The sequence below is a fragment of the Amborella trichopoda genome, chromosome 11 (genome assembly GCF_054954075.1).
Source record: "Amborella trichopoda isolate Santa Cruz 75 chromosome 11, AtrichopodaSantaCruz75HAP2 v2.0, whole genome shotgun sequence".
Taxonomy (NCBI): Eukaryota; Viridiplantae; Streptophyta; class Magnoliopsida; order Amborellales; family Amborellaceae; genus Amborella; species Amborella trichopoda.
Window position 1 is genome coordinate 11,629,922 of NC_142346.1, and position 13,317 is coordinate 11,643,238.

Sequence of the window (13,317 nt, forward strand, 5' to 3'; positions counted from 1 at the left end):
AATGTGTATGGTTGAAATAAGACATGCCTATGAATTATTGAATGTGTGTGGTTGTAATAAGACATGCTTTGAACTATTGAATGTGCATAAAGACATGCCTATGAATTACTGAATGAGCATGATAAGACATGCTTTGAAATATTGAATGTGCATGGTTGTAATAAGACATGCCTATGAATTATTGAATGTGCATGGTTGTAATAAGACATGCTTTGAAACATTGAACGTGCATGGTTGAAATAAGATATGCAACATATATGATATGAGGCACTACGCAATGGGTCATCCGTTGGTAGTATAATGTGATATGATATGATACAAAAGTCATGCCGGCATTTGAGATATTTCCCTGACTCCCGATGATAGGAAGGGAGTTAGGATGTGAGTCATATGGGTAGGTTGTGGCCCCCAATATATGTATAAGTGGTACTACGGAATGGGTCATCCATTGGTGGTGTAACACCCTCCAGTTAGTGAGTAAATACGGGTTGTGTCATGCAAAGCCATTGCCTATCAAAAGCCCCAAAGCGTGTCGGGGACTGTATGTGTGAGTGAAGACATTACGAAATGGGTCATCTATTAGTCATTGTCTTGCCTCCTGAGTAATTGTAGAAGTCCTAAGCAATGGGATTGGCTTGGTCAGATTGATAAAGCTTCTACTTCAGGAATATATGATATTAAGATTGCGTGCGATTATTATATGTTTCCTTGAATTATTCATGTATTATTTCAATAGAAAGGTTTGATGGAATGTTAACTAATATGATATCGGATATCTGATTTGTGCTTGCCCCATCATGAAAAACATTACTCACGACACATTGCTAATAAAAAGAACTATAATGCATGACCCCCATGTTATAAAACCTGCATAAATCTTGGGGACGATTATGAATAACTTTGTATAGGTAGGAATGCACGACGCTTTGATATACTTACTGGGCTTAAAAGCTCATTCCTTTGACTCTCTCCATTGTAGACTGATAACTCACGATTTGAGGATGGACAGGTGGGTGATCGCGGTGATGGTTGGAGCCCCGAACTTGACGCGGAAGCTTCTGTTCGATTGTAGGTTTTAGATGGAAGTTTTTCCATATAGTTGTTTTGTTTCAATGTTATGTAATTTTGTTGGGCCTCTAGTGTCATAGACATATTTGTAATAATTTTGGCGCTCTTATATATATTTTGGTTTTAGTTTGCCCAGCTTTTGATGGTTGTGTTTGGAGTTTTATTTTCTTTCGTGGTTTGATTTGATTCCTTCTTTTCAAAAGCGTCGACTGCACTCCCACCTGAGTGGCATTCGCTACCTTTGGTCGCGGTCCTACACCCGGTTGCCCTCTAGTATGTATGACAGGGGGTAGGAGGCAGGGCTGTGACAATTTATGGTATCAGAGCAGTCATGATGGGATTCTTGGTCTAGAGAGTCTTAGAAGTGTCCTTAGGGTGGTTTTGGATAGGTTAGTAACTGGATGTTCCTGTTATAGGTTGAGATGACGAGGACTCGTGCTAATAACGCGAGGTTGAGTACTTGGAATAGAGAGGCCTCGAGGAATTCTTCAAGACGCTCGAGGCCATGACTCAAATGATGAAGGACTAATGCCGGTCCCAGCTGCTTATGCCCCAGATCAGTCGGATAGTGGTTTCATTGAGAGGTTCAAAAGACTTGTACCTCTAGCATTCTTGGGACATGGAGGAGTGGAAAAGGCTAAAAAATGGAGGAGGCAAGTAGAAAATATTTTCGAAGTATTGCACTGTTTTGATGAGCAGAAAGTGAGACTGGGGACCCTTATGATAGAAGGGGATGCCGAGCACTGGTGGGGTTCAGTGAGGCAATCCTAAGAGGAGATAGGAACTGCGGCAACCTGAGAAAGTTTTCTAGTGGCATTTAATGAGAAGTACTTCCGTTATTTAGTCCGTGAAAGAAATGAAGTGGAATTTATTGAGTTGCAGCAAGGGGGATTGTCAGTGGAGCAGTATGCTGCTAAATTTGCAGAGCTCTCCCGCTATGCGCCACATATCATCAATACAGAGTCCCGTAAGGCGAGCATGTTTGAGAGGGGCCTCAAGCCAGATATCCGAGGGAGAATAATGTCAGTCAATCTTAAGACATTCTCCGCATAAGTAGACTTAGCCATGAAGATTGAGAGAGATTGTGAAGAGTTCCGACTGAAGAAGGAAGGGAGAGTAAGGTCCGCCCTGTCCAGGGGTTTTGGGAGGAAGACTCGGTCGCCTCCTAGAAGAGACTATAAGGGAAGTCCTACTCAGGGCAATGTGAAAATCCAAAAGACCTTTCCGGGTGATGTGAGGATAACCGGCACCCGGCCTGCTCAGACTGTGGATTGAATAACCACTCCTTGACTGAGTTCTACAAGAAGTCGAGAACATATTATCGATGTGGCAAGCCTGGCCACCTGATCAAGAACTGCCTTATGATGAAGCCTGAGGATAGATCGAAAACTCAGGGTTGGGTGTTTGTGCTGATGGAACAGGAGGCAAAGGCTTACCTCAGTGATCTGAGGTAAGCTCTCTATTTGTGGTAAAGAGGTTAGAATTTTAATTGACCTTGGATCCTCTCATTCTTTCGTTGCACCTCATTTTGCATGCCATCTAAATGTTGAACCTTCACTTCTTGACTGGACTTTAAAATAGTGTGCACGCATATGGGGGATTCTATGGAAACTAACATGATATACAAACAATGTGGGGTTTTGCTTGAGGGGTGCGTCTTGCCCATAAACTTGATACTTCTAGATTTTCAGGACTTTGATATTATTTTGGGCATGGATTGGTTATCCACACTCCATGCCACTGTTGATGATAAGACTGTTACCCTTAGACACCATATACAACTTGAGTTGCACTTTGTTGGTATCAAGGAGGTTCCCCTTCTACATTTTATTTCGGCCCTTTGGGCTTACCATCTTTTGGCTAAAAGATGTGTTGGATACTTATCCTATGTGATAGAGAATCGGGACGTTTAGTCCAAGTTAGAAGAGATACCAGTGGTAAGAGAATACCCAAAGGTCTTTCTCGAGGAATTGTCATCCTTGCCTCCAGTAAGGGAGATAGAGTTTGAGATAGATGTGGTCCCTGATACTTCTCCCATCTCTAAAGCCCCTTATAGGACGACCCTAGCAGAATTGAAGAAGCTGAAGGAGCAATTGCAGGAATTGTTGGGAAATGGATTCATCCGACCCAGTGTGTCACCTTGGGGTGCGCCGGTTCTATATGTAAAGAAGAAGGATGGATCCATGAGACTTTGCATAGACTATAGGAAGTTGAATCAAGTAATAGTGAAGAACAAGTACCCCCTGCCTAAGATGATGACCTCTTTGACCTGCTTCAAGGGGCCCAAGGGTTCTCTAAGATTGATCTCCGATTAGGTTATCATTAACTGCAGGCCAAGGAGGGGGACGTTCCCATGACTGCATTAAGAACCCGATATGGCCACTATGTTTAGTAATGTCGTTTGGAATAACTAATGCCCCAACTTTTTTCATGGATCTGATGAATATAATTTTCAAACCCTTTTTGGATGATTTTGTTGTGGTTTTTATCGATGATATTTTGTTGTCTTCGAAGAGCTTAGAAGAGCATGAGCAGCACTTGAGAGTGGTCCTTCAGGCTTTAAGGTCGAAAACGTTATATGCCAAATTGAACAAGAGTGAGTTTTGGCTTGCTAGTGTGGCCTTCCAAGGGCACGTTATTTCTAAGGATGGGGTTGCGGTTGACCCTTTTAAGGTTGAAGCCCTGCTCAAGTGGGGAAGACCAACAAATGTGTCAGAGGTCCATAGTTTTTTGAGGTTAGCAGGTTATTATAGATGCTTTGTAAAAGGATTTTAAAAAATAGCGCTCCATCTGAATGGTCTAACCCAGAAGAATGTGTATTTGTATGGTCAGATGACTGTGAGAAAAGTTTTCAAGAGCTAAAGAAGAGACCGACTACGGCTCCGATACTGACCTTACTAGAGGAAATGAGGACTTTGCAGTTTACACCGATGCCTCTCATAAAGGGCTTGAATGTCTGCTTATGCAGCGAGTGAAGGTCATTGCATATGAACAGAATTAACCAACACATGATTTAGAGCTTGTGGCTATAGTATTCGCCTTGAAAATCTGGAGACACTACCTCTATAGAGCCTAATTTAAGGTATTTACGGACCATAAGAGCCTCAAGTACTTGTTTTCCCAGAAGGAGTTGAACATGAGGTAAAGGAGATGGATGGACCTATTGAACGATTATGATTGTACCATCCAATATCACCGAGGTAAAACTAATGCAGTAGCAGATGCTTTAAGCAGGAAGCCGTAATATCGGTAGCTCATCTAATGGTCTGATAGATGAAGTTGTTAGAGGATGTAGTTGGATGGCACCCAGCACCACCCCTTGGTGGTATGGTAAGTATGACAACTTACATAAGGATAGAGCCCCAGCTTTTTCAACGGATCTTGTTGGGACAAAGGAAAGATTCCCAGCTCATGAAACTTTTCAAAGAATGAAGCTGGGAAGAAAAGATAATTTCTCTATGAGCAGTGATGACTTGTTGAGATTCAAAATTCAGGCTTGTATCCCAAATAATAACGATGTGAAGAGAGCTATCTTGGAGGAAGCTCACCGCTCTCGTTATACTATACATCTAGGAGTACTAAAATCTATTAGGACCTGAAGAAAACGTTCTAGTGAAACGAAATGAAAAAGGAAGTAGCATTGTTTATCTCTAAGTGCTTGACATGCCAACAAGTGAAAGTTGAGCATCAAAGACCCGCAGGATTGCTGCAGCCCTTACCCATGCTGGAATGGAAATGGGAGCACATTGCTATGGACTTTGTCTCTAGTTTGCCTAGAACGAGTTCTGGGCATGATAGTATTTGGGTCGTTGTGGTCGGCTAACCAAAGCTACCCACTTCTTGTTGATCCGCATGACCTACACCTTGAAAAACCTGATCCAGCTATACATCAAGGAGATAGTCAGGTTGCATGGAATATCAGTCAGCATCATGTCCGATAGGGACACTAGATTTACCTCTAGGTTTTGGGCTAGTCTGCAATCAGCCTTGGGGACGAGGCTTACTTTTAGCACTGCCTTCCACCCCCAGACTGATGGACAATCAGAGAGGACCATTCAGACCTTAAAAGATATGTTAAGGGCTTGTGTCTTTGATTTTAAGGGACATTGGAATGATCAATGACCCCTGATTGAATTCGCCTATAAGAACAGCTTCTAAGACAGTATTAAGATGGCACCTTTTGAGACCCTGTATCAAAGAAAATGCAAGTCACCCATTTGTTGGGATGAGATTGGTGAAAGAAGGATTTTAAGCCCAGAAATTGTCCAGATGACATTAGACAAGATTTCTTTGATTCAAGATAGGCTCAGGACAGCTCCGAATCGGCAAAAGAGTTATACCCATAACCGAAGAAGAAACATGGAGTTTGAGGTGGGTGATAAGGTTTTCTCGAAGGTATTGCCAACTAAAGGCATTATGAAATTCGACAAGAAAGGGAGGTTGAGCCCGCGTTATATTGGACCTTTTGAAATTGTGGAGAGTGTGAGAGGCGTGGCATAACAACTTGCCCTACCACCCAACTTGGCAAACGTCAAGAGTGTGTTTCATATATCTCTGTTAAGGAAGTACCAATCCAACCCGTCCCATACTCTGAGGTATGAACCAATTCTGATCACAAAAGACTTGACCTTCATCGAGCAGTGTGTAGGTATTGCGTAATAAGGGGATCCCTCTGGTCCATGTTTTATGGCAATACCATTCATGAGAAGAGTCGACCTGAGAATGGGAAGTTGAGATTCAGGATAAGTACCCCCAATTGTTTGATTAGCAGGAGTATGATTTTGGGGAAAAAATCCTTCTTAAGGGGGGGATGATGTAAGAACCCTCCGTGCGTGATGAAGGAACCCAACATGCATGACGAAGGAAGCTGCGGTGTGTGACAAAGGAGGTCACCGTGCGTGACGAGGATGCTGTTGTGCGTGTCACCGCGGTGCGCGACACCACAGTGCACGTCACCGCCGTGCGTGATGCCGCCGTGCGCGACACCGCCGTGTATGTTGCCACCGTGCGTGTTACTGCCATGAGCATTGCTGCCAAGGAGTAAGCTGCCGTACGTGTTGCAACCATGCGTGTTACTGCCATGAGCGTTGCCGCCAAGGAGGAAGTTTTTGCTCGCATTGCCGCCTAGAACGACACCATCGTGAGCGTTGCTGTCGAGAGTGAATGCATATGGCTGTCCAGGGAACTTCTATGAGTGCCATGTGGCACATGTATGTCACTTGTATGCCACTAAATGTATGCCACTGTATGACACTTGTGTGCCTCATGCATGCCACCTGCCTACTGCCTCCCCCTCTTTGCTTATAAGTACCTCCGTTCACACCCCTCTCAAGAGTTTTTCTCTCTCACTCTCTCCCATGACCTCCCTTCAAAAGCTTAGAACCTCAAGCTTGAAACCATAGCTTGGCTTGTGTGGGGGAAACTTGGAGTCTTTGGTGCATGTAAGGCGATTTAAGATCCCTTGTCTCATGCCTTGTTCGATGCACATGCAACTTAATTGTTTTAGAATGAAAATTGAGTAAGGATAAGTATATGATCGTGGAAATATGCTTTTGAAATTTAGTTAAGTATGCATTCCGTTTTTCTAGGATTGTGACTTTCCTTTGAGTAATTGTTTGAGTACTGAAATTACCTCCATTGATTATGAAATTTTGTGGGGATGTACCTCTTTGAATTTATTTTAAAAGGGAAAAGACCCCATATCAATATCTCTTTTATTGGAAAGTTATGAGTTATTTTCTAGAATATGCTCGAATTGTGAAAAGAATTCCAGAAACTCTATATGTTTTTATATTGAACGGTTTACTAAACAAATCATGTCAGAATCAGCTCAAACTACTTTTGAATAAAATATGAGTGAGTCTACTTTAAATATAGTTTTGGAATCAAAAGAAATTCCATGTGGTCTAGAAATTATGCCCCTTTTTCTATAAAGATGTCACTATAGTGATAACAGGAAATTTTCCAAAACCTTTACATGTTTTTCTATTGAATGGTTTACTAACCAAATTATGTCAAAATGAGTTAAAACCACTTTTGAAAGAATGATGTACGAATCTATTTTGAATATAGTCCAAGAAGCATGATCAAATTGCTCATGATTCGAAAATTATCTTCGTTCATCTACAAGGATACCACACTAGAATTTGTGCTGAATTTTTCAGAACTATCACATGTTTTGTGTAGTATTGTTTACTGACCAAAATGTCTTAGAATGAGACCAAACCACTTCTAAAAGAAAGATGTATAAGTATATTTTTAAAATGGTTTTAGAATCATGATGAAATTTCCTATGGATTGAAAGTCATGCCCATTTTTCAGTAAGACTGTCACGTTGGAATTTCTGCTCTGTTATGAAATAGTGAATGCCTATGAATTATTGAATGTGCATGGTTGAAATAAGACTTGCCTATGAATTATTGAATGTGCATGGTTGTAATAAGACATGCTTTGAAATATTGAATGTGCGTGGTTATAATAAAACATGCCTATGAATTATTGAATGTGTATGATAAGACATGCTTTGAAATATTGAATGTGCATGGTTGTAATAAGACATGACTATGAATTATTGAATGTGCATGGGCGTAATAAGACATGCTTTGAAATATTGAATGTGCAGGGTTGAAATGAGACATGCTACAGATGTGATATGGGGCACTATGCAACAGGCCATCTGCTGGCAGTATAATGTGATATGATATGATACAAAAGTTATGTCGGCAATTGAGATCTTCCCTGATTCCCGATGATAGGAAGGGAGTTAGGATGTGAGTCATATGGGTAGGTCGCGCCACCCAATATATATATAAGTAATACTATGCAATGGGTCATCCATTAGTGGTGTAATGCCCTCCAATTGGATAGTAAATGAGGGTCGCATCTTGCAAAGTCACCGCCTATCAAAAGCCCCAAAGTGCGCTGGGGATTGCGTATGTGTATGTGTGTGTGTGAAGACATTACGAAATGGGTCATCCATTTATCATTGTCTTCCCTCTTGAGTAATGGTCGAAGCATAAGTAATGAGATTAGCATGGCTAGATTGATAGAGCTTCTACTTCGATAATATATGATATTAGGATTGCTTGCAGTTATTATCTGTTTGCTTGAATTATTGATCTTTTATTTCAATAGAAAGGTTTGATAGAGTGTTAGCTCATGTGATATCTGGTATCGGATTTGTGCTTGCTCCATCATGAAAGAAATTATTCACGACACATTACTGATAAAAAGAACTGTTATGCATGACCCCCATAATGTAAAACCTGCATAAATCATGGGGACGATTATGAATAACTCTGTATAGGCATGAATGCATGGCGCTTTGATCAACTTACTGGGCTTCATAGCTCATTCTTTTGACTTTCTCCATTGTAGAGTGATAACTCGCGATTTGAGGACAGACGGGTGGATGATCCCTGTGACGGTTGGAGCCCCGAACTTGACGAGGAAGCTTTTGTTCGATTGTAGGTTTTAGATGGTAGTTTGGCCATATAGTTGTTTTGATTCAGTGTTATGTAATTTTGTTGGGCCTCTAGTGCCCTAGACATATTTGTAATAATTTTGGAGCTCTTGTAAATATTTTGATTTTAGTTTGCCTAGCTTTTGATGGTTGTGTTTGGAGTTTTGTTTTCCTTCATGATTTGCTTTGATTTCTTTTTTTTCAACAGCGTTGAGTGCACTCTCACCTGAGTGGCATTCGCTACCTTTGATCGCAGTCCCACACCCTGTTGCTCTCTAGCATGTACAGTAGTAGGGGGCAGGAGGCGGGGCTGTGACACGAGTACACAACAAACGTACTGCATCATAAGTGGCAACAATTTGGATTACTGAAAATGAAGATGAAGAACTTGGAATACGAACTGTGTCAGTCCAATCACGATCAAACACCTTAGAAACAATACTTGATTACTACAGATGCTATGTTCCACTACAATATCCCTTACTATTCCCTTTTGGAGAATATGGATGGCAAAATAATAATTGAAGATATGAAATGAAAAATTTGAGAAAAAACAATATGTTTCATTAAGAGAAAATTACAATTACAAGTTATAAATTCGACATCAGGAAAGAAATTTGCTAATACATGCAGGAAGGTTGTTCCAATAATATATAATTAATATGTATGTGAAAATTGAAACAAGAAGATTGAGATATGTAGCAAACAATCAAGATAAACTTAGAGTGGAGATGTACAAAGGATTGCATGATGTTGTGCTACATGGTGAATTTCGAGCATGTAATATTGGTCAAAGAATTACTTTACCATCATATTTTATTGGAGGACCGAGAGACATGCAATCAAGATACCAAGATGCCATGGCTGTCATAAAAAATTTTGGAAAACCAAATTTATTTATAACAATGACATGTAACCCTCAATGGTGATAAACAAAACAACTACTGATTAAAAATAATCCAACATTTAATCGACTTGACTTAAGCACAATAGTATTTAGAGCAAAATTTTTACTTGGAAGTAAACAAAATTCCTAGGTATACTCAATCTTTTTAAGGGGTAATTTTTTATAAATATATAAGTAAACAAAATTCAGTGGAAAACTTGGAAGTTTCAAACAGAAAATGAGGCAAAAAAGGAAGGATATGGACCACCTATTTGCATCCATCTTTAAGATGGATGCTTTATGCCTCGGTTACCGTAAATATAGAAATGCAATCCTCATTAAACAATTTTCTAAAAGGAAATACACTGGTTTGGAACTTGAGTTCTTGAGAGGCATTTTGGGAGAAATAAAAAAATAAAAAAAATTTAAAAATACAAAAAAAAATACATGGAAGGAAAATAGGACATAGAGATAATTCTTTTTAAGGAAAATGTTTCGATAGTGTTGCGGCCATATCAAAATAAGTAAAACCTTACTTCAAAACTCACCAAAAACAGTTGTTCTAGTGCCGGAAAACATTTAAATCGATCATTTGAGCCTTGATCATTATGGTTGTGAAAAAATATTAAGATTTCATACCCTAAAAGTAGTACATATTGTAACACATTATCTAGATTGTCCGTTTCGCCTTAAAAATAAGTATTCACAAATGCGCAAGGCCTGTACTATTTTTCCTTATCAAAGGAATATACCTTATTTTCAACTATTTGATTTTTTAACTATGTTTCTACTCTTCCAATTCAAAATTATATATATTTTAATAGAAATTTTCAAATTAAATTTAAAAATATAGATAAAATATTAAATAGTTAAGCCAAAAGATTTCCTACTCCCTCAAGAGTATCTTGTCCATCTACTCCATGGAAAAATTTCATGCTAGGAACATTTTCTAAATCTTAAATTTTGTGGAGGTATACTCTAGAACCTAATGACCACCCTTAAAGAAAAAAAATAGTTATTCTACCCGAGGGAGTTGTTGTATAGTGTGCTGCCACATGAGAATGCCATAATCACTCTATATTTAAAACTAGCATTAATGCACTGTAAATCCTTTCACCGTGGTGGAACAAGAAAATGCCAAAAGATATTCTTCTATAGGATGTCTATTTACTCCCTCGGCTAATACCCCATTTACATTTAATTTTAGGATCTTAAATTTTGGAGATGTAACCTCTTCAGCTCATAGATTAATTTATTAAAAAGAAAAATTCCTAAATGTTCTATGTACTTGAAAAAAAAAAATCCCAAGCATGAATAGAGATCGTATAATTTTGGAGATATAACCTCTTCAGCTCATAGATTAACTTATTAAAAAGAAAAATTCCTAATTGTTCTATGCACTTGAAAAAAAATTATCCAATAAAGATCATATAATTTTTAGATTTCAAATTTTTTTTGAATTATCATCTTCTAATCCTAATAAGCGGTTTCAAAGAGAGAGACCTGAAATCCCCATCCATTTAAGCCGTGTGGGTCGGAGTTATCAGAGAGATTGAAACACATGGAATCTTCTGTGTAATTGTAGAAAATATTGGCAGCTTCATAAATTCCTATGAACAGTTCATCTCCCGCATCATCCACAGCCTTGCACATCTGTATTTTACACATAATCCTCAGCCTCTGCCCCCCTTTCCACAAAAATATCCCAAATATTCCCCACACTTGTCATATCCATCTCATAGAGTAAATAATGTTTTTAAGTTTGGAAGAAGTTTATCTAGAGCCGAGGGTCTAAATAATCAAATTAGAGCCTACCACAAAAATTTCATTTGTGTTAATGTCTAAATATTTTCAAATTTATCATCTCGACGTCAAGATGTATGGGCATCAGGAAAAATGGATTTCGAGATTTGAAAATAGTGCATCTTGTAATGTATTTTTGAACCGTCAATTTTCAAAATTTTCAAGCTTTCATAGATCTGCTCGATCTACATAAACTTAAAATTTTATTATTAAAGATAAGAATATATTTTAAAGCTATCACAAAACTTTCCAGTATTGCAACAACATTTCTCGACACAGGTTGATTATTTAGAACTTCGGCTCCTTACAAACCGCACCCCTTTAAGTTTTTTTTTTTAATGGGCCGGTTTTGACTAACTGTGTCTTTTTCAATGGGCGGGTTTTTGACTAAATTGAACCCCATAACAATTGGATAGCTGGTTCGATCATGATAACACCTTTTCATTGTTCATTGAACTAGGGTTCGAAAAAGACCTCGAACGAAAAGTCCGGAGAGAAAAAGTTGGGTAAAGTAACATACTTGTTTAATGGGAAAAGCAGGTAGGGGTGCAAGAAAGCTAGAGGGAACAGGATAGTCAGTCATGGCCGTGTATATGAACGCCCTTTCCAACCAATTTGTCAACGAATCTTCGCTAATCTAATTCCTGCAAATTCACAGAGAGAGAGAGAGAGAGTTTAGCCCAAAGCAACTAAATTTGGCAAATTTCGCTAAAGGTGTAGAAAAAGTAAAAATATTACGGGCAGATTCTGAAAGACTTTCTAAGCTCTTCAAGTCCCCCTGGCTGCTGTGCGGTTTCATGAATTTTCTGCCATGAATTCTTTATCACCTTGTAACAGTTCTCGCTCTCGCTCTATTCAACAAACAGAAGAACCATAATTACAAATTAGAGCGACAGATCTAATAAGATTAGCAGAGGGAGGGGAACAAACTAAATGAACCCATATCAAAACAAGAGAGAGAGACCCTGAAATCTTCGGTGACGATGTTATTGAAGGAATAGGGAGAGGTAATGTCTGCGAAGTTTAGAATTGGAGCGGAAGATGCCAAAGCTCCAATGCAGACGTGTGGATATTTTAACCTGAACCATGTAGCCAACACTACAAAGGAAACCATGAAATAAACACATGCTTTTCTCTCTCTACCATAAATCTCTCATGACAACAGAATTCTGCCTCTCGCTCTCTCAAACTTACTTCCACCATAAGAACCACCCATGACCACAACTGGAGAGTCTTTGGCAGACAAATTCTTCTTGAGATCAATGATCAACATCGCGTAATCAGCCGACGCCTGAGCCGAACTCAGATACCCATGGGTGGTAACATTCTTATAAGCAATCTCCTCACTCCCATAAGGTATAGACTCCCCATAATATCTATGCTGAAAAACCCACACCAAAAGAGATGGAACGACACCAATTTCAAAAATCATATAGATAGATAGAGATCGATACGAGAGGGAGATAGAGAGAGAGAGAGGGATTTTGTTACCTCAATGAAAACTAAGAGGGCTTTGAAATAAGGGGCATTATCAAACATGAAGCCTGTATTCTGTGCAAACCATTCGATGTCCCCTTCATTTCCTGTGTACACAAAGATTGGAGCCTTGTCTATGGGGCCACCCCAGTACTTAGAATTAATGAGATACCTCTGCTGAAAAGTTTCATTGCCCCATGGAACATAGTTGAAATGATCGAATGTCTGTGTAAAATACTTAATCTCATAATAGACCTTCTCACTTGAATAGCTAATAGTTGGCCTCAAAAGTTCAGGTTTAATAAGAGAAGAAGGGAAGGGAAGGGAGGGGATGGTCTTCCAATTGACCTATAATGGGAGGAGAGAGGGAGAGTGTTGATTGAGTTGGACAAAGAGAAGAGAGAGAAAATTAGTGCAGCTACTGTCATTGCTGAGGAAGCCATTTCAGCCCCCATAATTTGGTTTTTCAGGACTTGAAGAAATAAGTTGCAGAGGAAGCCATTTAGTACCCAGACTTGGATCTTTTCAAGACCTGCAGAAAGAAGCAGAGAGAGAGAGAGAGAAACAGAGGTGGATAACAGGACAAACCCTACTTCGAGAATTTCAATGCGAGTACAGAGAC

General features: G+C 39.3%; 1 pseudogene across 1 annotated transcript; it reads right to left on the bottom strand.

Annotated features, from left to right (window-relative positions):
- Nucleotides 1-8,564: 8,564 nt before the first annotated feature.
- Nucleotides 8,565-13,138, bottom strand: LOC148779748 (uncharacterized; annotated as a pseudogene). The gene is made up of 8 exons (XR_016043522.1): nucleotides 13,118-13,138; nucleotides 12,711-13,043; nucleotides 12,414-12,600; nucleotides 12,184-12,317; nucleotides 11,958-12,070; nucleotides 11,740-11,863; nucleotides 10,920-11,069; nucleotides 8,565-8,840 (listed from the first exon to the last, which is right to left on the bottom strand). The product of XR_016043522.1 is annotated as an uncharacterized LOC148779748 (transcript).
- Between the last annotated feature and the right edge of the window lie 179 nt (nucleotides 13,139-13,317).